Source organism: Parasteatoda tepidariorum, chromosome 6 (assembly GCF_982258835.1).
Source record: "Parasteatoda tepidariorum strain Cologne lab strain chromosome 6, Ptep-v5.0, whole genome shotgun sequence".
NCBI lineage: Eukaryota > Metazoa > Arthropoda > Arachnida > Araneae > Theridiidae > Parasteatoda > Parasteatoda tepidariorum.
The window spans coordinates 96,899,552-96,913,338 of record NC_141760.1 but is presented as its reverse complement, the minus strand read 5'-3'; the positions used below and the strand labels follow the sequence as shown (position 1 = coordinate 96,913,338).

At 26.4% G+C, this 13,787-nt stretch overlaps 1 protein-coding gene across 1 annotated transcript in view; it reads right to left on the bottom strand.

Annotated features, from left to right (window-relative positions):
- LOC107436452 (uncharacterized) overlaps positions 1-12,848 on the bottom strand; it is a 43,003-nt gene extending 30,155 nt beyond the window's left edge. The window contains exon 1 of the mRNA XM_043044472.3: positions 12,529-12,848. The gene's annotated coding sequence lies outside the window, so the exon portion shown is untranslated. The remainder of the gene's footprint in view (positions 1-12,528) is intronic.
- Positions 12,849-13,787: the final 939 nt, after the last annotated feature.

Sequence of the window (13,787 nt, the reverse complement as noted above, 5' to 3'; positions counted from 1 at the left end):
GCACTATGATAAATCCTACCTGCGGGAACTGAAATCCCTTATTACAAAAAACAGAACTGATGATACAGTATTGTGAGTGTAGAGCTTAAGAATAACATTATCAGTATTTCATTATTGAAGGTAACGACATTTTACACCTTTTGAAAATAATTAAAGAAATCTTTCGAACAGTTATCGAGAATAATTAGTAAAAAATAGCAAATTTTGTTTTTTTTATAAAGTTTAAAAGCGATGCATGAACTGAAGCATTTTTATATTTATTTCAATGTCATTTTTAATTAATATGCACACTGTTTAAAAATAAAACAAATATTATGATTTACATTCTTAACTAATTAGCACGATTTAAAAATAAAGCGGTTTGTAAGATTTTATCACCCAAAATATATGATTAACCTTGCAGTAAAACAAGTAATATATGTTTAAGGTTGATGTAACATATAATTAATTCTAAAATACCAGTATCACGTTGATACCATATTTTGCCAGAACCGTAATTAATCAAATTTCACAAGGCATAAAGTTTTCAAAATAAGTACCATATTGTTGTAACTAATATGCAATAAAAAATTATGTATTTTTTCAAAATTTTAAAGCCGGTAATTGATATCTTTTATTTCATTAGCGCTCATAATTTATTCTATTATTTAACTGTGATAAAAACATATTATTTATGACATAAGTAGAGCATTTTTAGTATGTAGTTATCATTGCCATATAAAAAATGCTAGACTTAAAGTTAGCAAAATTAAAGTTTGAAATACTTTTCAAGGCGAAACAATATTAAAAAACTGCAAAAATAATAAAATTACTCACAGAATAGTAAAAAGTTTTGAATTATAACGGAAAAGGAAAGTAACAGAAACAGTTTTATTTGCATGAATAAAAAAATATAATATAAAATAATTCATATCCTTAAATATAATATTTTCATCATAAAATATAATAATTTATAAAAAACAACACTGTAACCAATAACAAGCAATAGTCGGCAATAAAGTGTAAATTTTTTTTGCTCTGTAATAAAAGTAGAATAACCTATAGGATACCTAATAGAGATATTTTGAAACAAATTTAAAAAGAAAAGTCACAGATACGGCTAACTGGTACGTAAATTAAAATTTACGTAATTTTCTTTCGGCAGATTTAATCTGCATAAGCTATTTTTAGTGTCAACGATCTCTTCCGAATGTGATTATAACCTAGATTTTAAACACTGAATATAAACACTAAAAAGAAATAAAGTGAATAGAAAGTTGACCCTGAATTGTTGATCATGGAGTGAAAAGAGGACGACGCTAAATGCTCTCTTATTTACTTCTTTCTAATTTACGAACGAAACTGAAATTGGCGCATATTTCGCTTACATCCGTATGCGCTCATGAAGTGTGTTAAAAAGAAAAAGAGCTATTATGCTTAATGATTTTATCATACTTGCTCCCGTTACACGCTTTGTTTTGAGAAGATGTTTTAATTAAGCGTGTATTTAAAAAAGAAATTAAATTTTTTTTTAGAAAATTAAATATCATTTACAGAGAGAGAGGAAAGAGCTTGCCTATATTTTTTTTCTTTTTTATAGTTTTAATTCAATTTTAAAACTAGAACACACTTAAAACATAACATAAAATGCAATCTTCATAGAGCAAAGTAGAGCAAATCTTATTTTAGATAACTGTTCAAATATACGCGGCATATTATGCTAGTTTAAATTATGTATGAGTCTGTTGTTCTACAAAAACTAATTTTAATGTGTATAAAAAAGTACTAGCTTCGCTTTGAGGTATAATCAGGAAATTAAATTAATATTTTAATCAAAAACGTTAAGAATGATTATCCCTTTTATCACTGCAATGTCAGAAATTTTGACCATCCTTGATCCTTAATATTGTTAAAATATGCTGCAACCTCATTAAAGTGGTAAGTTGCAATGTATTGGGGTTAAAATTAATCTTGATTACACCAAATGGGGGTTCAAATTGCGGAAATACGGTAAATTTTACCATATTCTTGCTACTTTGACCATATCTTTTTTTCACCGTGCACCTATCGTGGTTAAACTTGAATGGTTCTGAGAAAGTAAAATGTGGGTCTTTTACGCCATTTAAGTCAAAATGAAGTAAAGTGCAGTTTTTGATGCTATAGATAGTGTTTAATGTTAAAAAATGTTTTAAATAGCTTATTTGTTTCAAAATTTTCGAAAATTAGTTGAAGTTTAGTTTCTTAAAGATATTTTAGGTTTGCTGAAAAGAACATTATTTTGACATGAAAAATTTAATTTAATTTAACAAACTGTAGTATATAGGAGGTATGCTACCGTTTGTTTACAAAATTATTTACAAATTATTTACTTTATTGATACGTATGAGAAACGCATAATCTAAACACCTATAAATTTAGAAAGCAATTCTCCAACTTTTTGGGGGAGAGATGAAAAAATGTGTTAGTATAGAAGTGTTTCTAATATTTTCTCCAATCCTGTATAGATGAAAAGATGATGATATTTAGTAATAAGTGATTGATATGTTAAATTGTTTTATTTATAAAATTCAATTTCTAAAATTTTATTAAATACGTTTGTGTGTTAAAAAAAGAAACTATTGTTGACGAATGATTTTCAGTCATCTAAAAATTTTCTGAGATTAGAATATTAGCATTAATTGAACATTTAATAACATTTTTAATTAGCATTTCGTTTAAAAGTTTAAGCTAGTTATTTTGTCCATCGATTATAATTTTGTCTTCAAATACGTTTTTTTTAATAAAGGGAAAGTTTTCACAGAAATTTTTAAAGAAAATTGTTTTGTCTCCTTTTATTATAAATATTGCGTGAAAGAACGAATTGTTGTTAGTAATATTAAAAACGCAAAATATTTTAAACTAAAAAAGTTTTTAAAAATTGTACAAAAATAAATACTTATAAACTAGTACCCTCTTGTGAAACATAGAAAACAAACTTTAAGTAGTAAATTGACCTTTTTGTTTATTATTAGGTCTTAATTTAGACTTTGGAACTGATACCTTTGATTTTCAAGTTTTCAATCTATGAATGTAATCATAATACTTTTTATTTTCATTTTCGCACTCTAAAAACTTTAAATAAAAATTAAAATATTTTGTCTTTTATAAAAATGAACATTTATAAAATAATATGGAAGAATTTACCCCCACCCGCCCTTAATTAGGGCATACGGGTATGTATAATGACTGGTATATGTATAATGACTGTATATATAAAATAATATATGTATAATGACTAGTATAGTGAACAATGAACTAAAATAAACATTTTTGTATAGTTTTATTTTATTTAATTGCTGATCATACGAATATATGCTAGTATAATAATTCTTCATATAAATTACATAGGAAGGTAAGACTGTTAGTTATGCCGAAAGTTTTGAAACATTTTCAGTTATAATAACAAAACACCTTTGAAATCAGTCTCTAAACCGATCGAATGATGAAATTTGATATTTTTTCTTTAAATTCTTATTTCTTCAATTTCTCAATTCTCTTTTTTTTTTTTTAAATTTTTTGTTATGAATATGTTCAAAGTCGTGAGCTATAATAATCTTAGTTTTTAAAGCAGTTCCCAATATTTTAGATTATTTTGTCGCTTTCATTGAATTAATCAACAATAAAACTTTATCGCTTTATGTTAAATACGATATTTCTATTAAATATTTTCGACAAAAAAAGAAAAGTTTCTATAAATTAATCGATTTTTTCCTCTTACATAGGTATTTATAGGGGCCATCAATACCTTTAAAGGAAAGTAATAAAATTATTATTATAGTTTGATTTATTTATGATTCTAACACTTTCACAGCGTCAAAAATAAAACAGTTACAGCTCCACTGACCTACAGAGCAAAACGAAAACTACTTTCTTTGATGAATGTCAAAGACTAAGATAGTAAATAAATAAAAAAAAGAAGAAACTGAGTTAAAAGCTAACGATCTAGTTCTCGGTCGTAGAAAACTTTTTTTCTCTCAACTTGATCTAGTTTCTCTACCAAAGGAGAGTGATTCTCTATTAAACAGGTGCAATTCACAGCTTGACCCGAAGCAAAATTTGCTCCTCTTTTTGGTAATTGAATTTGTCACCCAGGGGAAGAAGTGAAATTAAGAAAAAAGGAAAGGAACTTTCAATTTTAGAAGAACATTCGAAAGTTAAGAATTAAATCAATGTCTCAATTAAGAATCAGTTTTATAGGTTACTTCCTTATTAGATAGTTATTTATTTTTTAGAGTTTAAATGGATAAAACTGATAAATATAAAAAAAATATCCAAGTTTATTTTAGACAAATAGAAGCATTTTGGAGCATTGAGACAAATTGACAAATAGGGGTATTGAGAGTTTAAATCAAGATCTTTAAACCTTATTTTTAAACAGGCCATTAAATAACCAGTCAGGTCAGCTTTGCTACCCTAGAATTAAGTTTTGAAATTAAAAATGACTATTAAAAATATTTGTTACGCCAATTTTGCAGTGAAAAAATTCGTGGATAAATAAAGAGAGTTGCTACTAAAAGGAAGCCACGTGAATAATAAAAGAACTTTTATGCAAAATTGAATTGATGAAATTCATATTTATAGAATTGATAAAATAAATATTAAATGGTTGACAGTATTAGTATGATTCATGATCTAATTAGTAATAGGATTTACAAATTAAATGAAAATAGGAATAATAAATAGAATAAAAATTAATTTATTTCGATTATTAAATAATAATAAAACTAATAAACTGAAAAATATTAGGATTAACAAATTGAATAATTAGAAAATTCGGTAAAATAAATAATAACAGGATCAAATAACAGTGTAATAATGAAATTTTTGAATTAAATAATAGGATTTTTAAATTAAATAATAACTGAATTACTAACTTAAATTGCTATAGAATTAATAAATTAAATAAAAACATATAAATTTTTTAAATTAGTTATTAGCTTGATTGATAAATTGAAAATAAGGATTTTTAAGTTAAATAATAGTTGGATTGACAAATTAAATAATAATGGATTCAATAAATCCTATTACTATTCAATTATTCAACTACTATTTAAACTAGTAATACTTGGGTAAATAACTTATGGGATCTCTTGATCCAAGCCAGGCTATGACTTATAATATTGGTTACATCTAATTAAAATAAACTAACTAGTTATAACATTTGAAGCGTCATATTTTCCTGAAATTAAAATTGTATTATTTTATGAAATGAAATAGAAATATTGATGTTTATTTTAATCACCCTAAATATTCGTACACTGTGAATAGAATAACTGTGTAATTCAGCGACTCATTTTGGAATTTAATTTAATAATAAATTTGAATAAGTCTTTTTTATGTTGAACTTCAATTTTTAGCAATCGAATTTGCTACTGCTCGAGGACAGAAGAAAACAAATTACATCGAAATTACTATTCCAGAAGAAAATTTGATTACTATTTTGATTGAAGTCTTTGAGATTAGTTGCTGAATAACATGCATTGTCCTTACTTATTGGAATAGCCTGCCTACCTTGTTTCGACGAAATCAAATTTAGATTTCAAATAATTGAACAGTTCGAGAAAAATAATTATTGTTAAAAATGATTTGTCAAAGTAAAACAATAAATAAGGATGATTTATTTACATTATGAAAAAAAAACTTTTTGCTTGATAATTTCGTTGACATCGACAGTATTTACTTTTTTGGCAATTGATTTTTGATGACAGTTAAAAAGATAAACTAAAGTTATACGGAAAACTAAAAATTATGTTGCCAAAAAGAATTCAAATCTAATAATAACTATATCATTACAACAGATGGTATAAACATTTTAAAAGCATAATAGTTATTTTTATAAAATATTTTAAAATCAGATTTACTCAATTTTTATTCATTTTAAATTTTTATATAATATATTCTAATCATAAACTATAGTATATTATATTATATAGTATCTAGTAGCAGTTATATAGTATAGTATCTATAGTATATTCTAATTTCATTTGCTAATTTTTTTAAGCTTAATTTTCACTATTTAATAATTCAATACTGCAAAAATAGTATCGTTCTTTTTTATTTCCTCAGGCATGTTTTTTAAATTAAACATGAATAAATTTATTAGCATAGTTTCCTGAAGAAAAAAAAACACTTGTCAGCACTTTTAATCACATCTTGTACTTTTATTATGCATTGTTAGTAATTTTAGATCCTCTTATATTGTTAGTTCTCTTAGATTCTTAGTGCTTTTTGACACATTATTATCATACTTTCAACATAACTTAATATTTTGCCATGCATAATTTTTTAAGATTTTGAACAGGTTCTTCCGTTTTGATTCGCTTTGTTGCAATACTATTACTCATGAACTGTTTATAAAAAAATTTATAGTAATTTTTAAAATGGTAAATCGAATATGCTATAGCTCAACATGGTTTATTAACGCTTTCAATTTTACACTGTTACAGATTATAGTCAAGTGATATAAGAATTGAAAGATTTAGTACCTATTAATACACTTTACAGCATTTTCAATGTCTTCTAGCATTTTAAAACAGTATATAAAGTTAGAAAAAGTATTATCAAAACTACCGGAATATGGTAATATTTACCGTGTTTCTCGCTCTATGGGAGCACCAATATCTCAGAAGTTATAACCGAAGCTTTTTGATAAAATTAGCAACAAAATATGGTTTTACAGTAAGTGATAAAAATTTAGAAAATGTGGTAAAATTTAGTAATTTTATATAATACTTAAGAACATGGCATAAAAACTATTTATTCGGTTAAGTTTACTTTTTAGTTTTCTAATTTTTACTAAGTGCGTCGATTATTTAATGAATGTGTTTTACTGAAAATTAATAAGAACAATAATTTTAAAGACCAAAATTTCAGATAAACGGTTTCCATAAAAACGAAAAAATTATCGAATGAGTGATTTAAGTAGTGTATATGTTGGTTTTATTTACCAGAATTACATATTTTTGTCTACGTATTTATAGGTTATGTAATTTCTCATACTTATCATTAAAGTTCAAGCCCCTTTCAAAGTTTGAGGCACCGACAATAAATTACTAATTGAAAATAGTGTTTTTGAACACCATATTTCAAGAAATGTAGCAATGAATTTGTAACTGAAAACTATCATTTCGTTTATTATATATTCAGAAATCTCATTTCCATGTAAATTTCTCTGATATTTTTTCTCTGTCAAGAGCTAATAAATATTTTTTTGTCTAATTATAGACTTTGAAAATAGTACAAAAGTCATGCGATGCTTCTTAGAACTAACCAGGATGTAGAAAATAGAATTATGCAAATATCAGGCCTTTTGTGACACCTATTTAATCTTAATGGGTTACACTTTCCTTGCAACACCTTTACCCTGAATACACGACAGTTTCTATTTTCGTAGGTTTTACATCTATTGATAGTCATCACTTTCAAAACGTATGTTTTTGTTTTATTTACATGAGTAAATTGAAATTGGATGATTAACTATTAGATATTATAATTAATTACCCCAAAATTTGGTGTTCAACAAATGCCAAAATAATAACTACTCACATTTTAACTAATAAAAAATTCTAAAAATCAATTTCCCATTATAATTTTTACCATCACGCTCTGAGAAATAAAACTCTCAACTTAAAATTAAAAATTCTTGTTATTTGGTCAATTTTTTACTATCATTTCGCCTGAGTCGTGGTTGCTCAGGGAGTAGAGCTCGCCTCCCGATGAGGTGTTCGAATCCCAGAATTCGAATCCATACGAATTCTGCACCCGGCTTGTACTGACGACAGTATTGACGTCAAATATTCTCAGTGGTAGACGGATCATGGATTAGAGCTTCCTTGAGGTCAGACTAACCGTGGGTAGTTTTCATCTCCATGTAACGCAAATACGGGTTATGTCCATCAAAATGTCTTCCACGAGGGCAAATTTCTTCAAATACTTGATCCAGGAGTTCCCTTGTCTTCTTTATTGGGTTAAAAATTACAAGGCTACAGAGTTGGACATTGGTAGCCATTAATTCAAAATTGAGTCGGCTGTTCAATGACGGGTATAATATTAAAACTAAATCATTCCGTCACGAAATTTTGTGATTTTTGACGAAACGCGAATACTCAATTATTTAACGAAACTGACTTCTCAATTGTGTGTTATTTCAGTACACTCAGGGAATGATAAATCATATTTTTTAAACATTCAGTTTTAAAACTGTTTGCATCGTATGACAGGATGGTGCAGAGGTTAGTGCGTTTGCTTGACTAGCAAGTTCACCAAGTTCAATTCGTGTCTATAATTGAGTACTCATTATTTTTTCTATATTTTAATACTTTGTCAATTGAGATAATTCAGATTTAACATTAAGCCTAATTCTTCATACGAAATTTGTATTCTTTAAAAATTGAAGATAGTAATTTTCTTAATTCAATTAAATTTTTACTTATTGTATTACGTAAGTATATAGTCAATTTCGTTAATTTCGACTATTTATTCTTCAAAGTGCACATAAAAGCATCGGTATATGTACTTAAATTTTTAGGATTAGATATATACTAGTAGTCTCTAAAAATATGTATTCGTTAACCAGTATAATTGTTTCAAACACGAATAATTAAAAAAGTCAAGAGTGTTTTTAATAAAATCATATCCATTTCTAAAATTCTATAGTTTCTTAGTATTTCTTTTCATCGTTTTATTTCATTTCAACATAACTGCTATTAGTATTGTAAAAAATTCTCTGTAATTTTCATTTTCAAGAATCCTTCTGTTTTTCAAACAAGAATCCGCCTACAATGTTTCAAAGGTGGATTAAAAATTGTATGACCCTTGGGCGGAAAAATGGTAGTTTAAGAAAAGAAACCATTTTGACTCATAATAGTTCTTTGAAAAAGTCCCTGACACGCCAGCTTTGATTCAAATTTTCTCAACTGTAAAAGTATCACAAAAGATAAGTGCGAAATTCTTTAACCTTTGTTTTGACTAATAGTTGCTTCCTGTTTCAAAGAAAAACAGTCGGAAACATTTTAAACGTTTACGTTTGTAAGTTTATTCAAAATACTACGCTATTCGAGGTTTAGAATAAATCCTAGTAGCTTAGAAAGAAAGAAAAAACTAATTTTATCTTTGAGTTAGATTTAATTCTCTTCATCTTTCATACTATCTTATGGAAATTTAAATGAATACCAATTCCGTAGGAATTAAGTTAATAGTCAATATTTGTTCAATATTCAGTTAATATTTAGCTCATCAACGTATACTTTGTAGAATACAATTGCAAAATTTTTATTTGTTAGTTTTAAATATTCATGAATGAGGTGACTATAATTTTAATGAATAAAATGAAAATACTTTTAAAGTTTTTAAGCATTTTCTAAACTTCATTAAACTGTATCAAAGTTCTTTGAAGAAAAAGTAAAAGTTATTAAAATTAGTTTTTGGTAACTAGCTTACATAAAATAAGTTTAAATGAATCAAATAAATTGGTGATATAATCGAGTATTAATTTGTGACATAATTTGGAATTCATGTAATATTTCTTAGAATAATGGGAAAAACTGGGGAAGAAAGATTTTATTATAAAACCTACATTGAACAGCTGACAATTTTTTTGGTTTAAGCCATAAATGTTGAGAGTAGTCTTTTTAAATTTTTTTGTTACCGACGTTGAATAGCAGATCCAATTTTGAGTTTACGACTACTATTGTTCAACTCCGTAGCCTTGTAATTTTGAACTCAATCCAGAAGGCAAAGGAACTTCTGGATCAGTAACCCAAGAGGTATTGATTTGCTATGGGAACTTGGAAGAGTTTGTGACCACGACAGATTTAACGTGCACCAGTCACCATTTAACACACGGGGATTCTTCAACGGTTAGATTGAAACTTCCATTCTCACAAACAAGAGTCCAACGCCCTACCAATCTGCCAATCCCTGCCCTAACGCCGTAGTCTTGTAATTTTGAACCCAACACAGAAGACAAGGTATCAAATATTAGGACGAATTAACCTTAGAGGAAGAATTTTTGATAGAACTATCTGTACATGCGGTACAAGGAGAGATACACCACGAAAACTTCCCAAGGAATCCCAGAAGGCAAGAGGATTCTAACCCATGATCCTTATACCACAGAGGATACTTTTACGCGAGCACTGTGGTCTGCGCGAGACGGGAGCAAAGTTCATATGAATCAGCCATCGCTGAGATTCGAACCTAGGCCACATTATTGAAAGGAGAACGTTCTGTCCCCTGATCCACCAAATTAACAATGTAAAAAAACAACATGGAAAGTGATATTTGATGCTCTATAGTTATAAAGATAAATCGGATTGTTAAAAGAAATTATATTTCAGCATTAATTAAAATTAGATTTCATACCATACAATGACACGTTTTTTTAGCACAGAATGGGCAGACGTTATATTAAAAGTTAAGAATATTTCAATAATATGTAAAACTCATTAATTAAAAATTCTACTCGTCTGAATAATGTTTAACTAAAGTCCCTTTCCCTCTACTGATTCTGTTTAAATTTTCTGTCCAATGAATAAAGAACCTACAAAATGTATCAAGCAAAAACTATATTTGTATAAACTTATATTTCATCATCATTTCATATGCTCATTCTATGTCAAAGGACTCAAACTATTTCAGGTTGAAAAAATATCGAATTACTTCTAACAACACAAAACAAAAATGTTAGAAACATACGTCTTAAGTGTTTAAATTATTATTACTAAAAACAATTTTCGAAAACAGATTTCGGTAGAAATAGAGTTCAACAAATAAGTGAAAAAATGACGGAATTTGGGCATGTATGGCATTTTCAATAAAAATCTCATGTTATTGCCTTTGTAGAATTTGTAAGTATTTGGCAAAGCAAAGTGAAAAAGAAAGAAAAGACAATTGTGTTGAATTATAAATATATAAAATTTAAAGTAGGTTAATAATTGTATTTAAATTAACATGAATAAAATGAAATAAAGTCTGTATAAAAATATTTGTAAATTCATGAATAAATTTTTTTTTCCTTCATATAATTCTCCACAGATTGAAATGGAAGTTAAATCCTTTTTTTATTTTAAGAAGATTCTTTAGGTATTTTAAAACGCCTCTATTTTTTTAAATAAATAATTAAAAAGATATTGTACAAAATGGAAACTGCGCCTACTCTAATTTACTGTTCGTAAAAGTAAATTAGAGTTAAGTTGAACATGTTATTAAACTTGTTATAAATAATTTCTACAGATAGGGGTCTTAGAATAGGTCGTAAGTCATTAAAGAATTTAAAAATAACCAAACGTTTAATTTGTATAGAATTTTAACTTTTATTTCTAGATTTGAAGCTGGAATATGTAAGCAAATCCTTAAATCTAAAGACATTTAATTAAATATGAGTTGATGAATTACAATTGATGTGAAGAACTACATATGCATACAACGAATTCATAAATACTTAAAACATACTTGCTGTGTTACGTAACTTATAAAAGCAAACCTAACGCAAATTAAAAACGCAATAATAGCGAATCTGTATTAAATCTAAAAATAATTTCAATTGAAGAGATGAAATTTCAGTCTACATGTAAGAGGTAAATTCTGGTAGTAGTACAGAAATACTTAAATTATTTATATTAAAAATTCCAAATTATTTTAAATTATGACATAATATAATAATAAGATTATGAACAAAATAAAAAAAATTATGAAATTTTATATAATTATCTATGCAAATACATTTTGATAAGAAGGAATTATAGAGGACAACGGATTTTTATATATAAAGATACAGTACGATTCAATTTTTGTTACTAAGTTGTTTATCTGTAAAGATACAAATTAAATATAATATAATATTATAAGGTGACAATTCATTCTGATAATTTTTTATGGCCATTAATATTATTTAATATTATCAAATTTTAAACATTAACGAATTTTTGTTCAACGGATAATATTTTTATTATAATTATTAAATTATAAATATAATGATAAACACAATTTAGTCACAATTATTTTAAAACTAACTTTTATATCTTAATAAGCATAGATTCGTTATATCATCGACATTTAAAACATTTATGTAAAACAAATTTTATTGCTATACTTTATCTTATAAGAATATACTTAAATATTATTATCAAATTTTTTAACATTTTTGCCTTTTTATAAAACATTATAATGAGAATCTGATTTGATTATTGCATTTTATATAATCACATATAATATTATAAAAGTTATCATAACTCCATTAGCAGTTTTTTTTTAAAATATTATCATCTTTATATCATAACGAATTTATAATATGAATGTCATTGTTTTTCTACGCGTTTTTTTTAAACAGAAAGCTTTAAATTTCATAGTTAAAATTTTTATCATAAATATTCTCAAAAAATGTCTCAGGATTTAAAACTATCAGAAATACACTAAAAAATGTTCACCCCCCTACAATATAAATTGATTTTTATACTATGGGAATAAACGTTAATTTGAATGGAAGGTGAGGAGAAAGCGAAAATCGCCTACCTTAAACAATCCTTAATGTCTGAAATGAGAAATCAGATCAGAAGTGAAACTGAAGAGACAAGTTTACGGAGGAATGAATGAATGATCATAAGGTAGTGAAGAAGGGTAAACTGAACAGGTTGAAGGATAGTATTTTCATTTTATAGCTTCACACTCGATGGCCTAGTTGCCTGTTCAGTTGGAACGGCCGGCTCAAACGAAAAGATGCCCACTGGCACGTGCAAATACATTGTTGGAGAGAGTGATGATATTGTTTCATGGATAATGTTGATTGAATATTGTTTCTAGAAAATTTTGTTGGAAAGGGATATGTCTCTAACTTAAAATATTTTAATTTAACTTCATGTCCTCCAATACTTGTCTGTATTAGAAATTACCGAGAGTTTAGAAACAATTTGCTTTCGAATCGAAAACTGTATTTCAGTAAGAATTAAAATAATGGTCAATCTGCCTTGTTTTAGTTGTTTTGTTGGAAATTTACAAGATTTCAATAGTAAGTTGCTTTTAACTTGAAAATTGTGTTACAGTAAGCATAAAAAAAACTATACTATGACAACACATAAGCAAATTTTTTATATCGTAGGATGCAAATTTTTTATATCGTATGATGTAGGATTTTTTTTATATCGTTTTGTTGTAGGATTGTCCAATGCAATTTCTTTGAAATAAAAAAAGCATGTGAATTGGAAAAATATGCTCGACCACTCGTCAGTCTGTCTTATTTTAACTTAGAAATTTACAAGATTTCAAAAGTAAGTTGCTTTAATTTACTAATTTAGTTAAAATAAGAATTCAAAAAAAAAAAAAAAACTATGCTATGATAATACACGAGCGAATTTTCTATCCCTATGCTGTAGGATTGCCTAATGAAACTTCTTTAAAAAAAAGAAAAAAGGAAGTAAAACTAAAAAAAGATGCCCTACCACTGGTCAGTCTGTCTTGTTTTAACTTAGAAATTTACGAGGACATAAAAACTGGCCATAAAACATTTTACTTTCATATTTTTTTGATAGAAATATATTTTCGTAACTTATCAACATATATATTTTCTAATAAAAAATTTCTTAAACAATTATGCTTTTTATAACAGATAATCACAGATAGTTTATTTTCTCTATAGAATAGATAAAAATAAAATATTCCTTTGACAAGTTTTTTTAAAAATCTTATCAAGGTAAGTTTTAGACCTGTGACAGTAACACGCTGCAGTATTACTGCAGATTATTGATTGTGATAAAGGTTTGATTATATCGAGACAT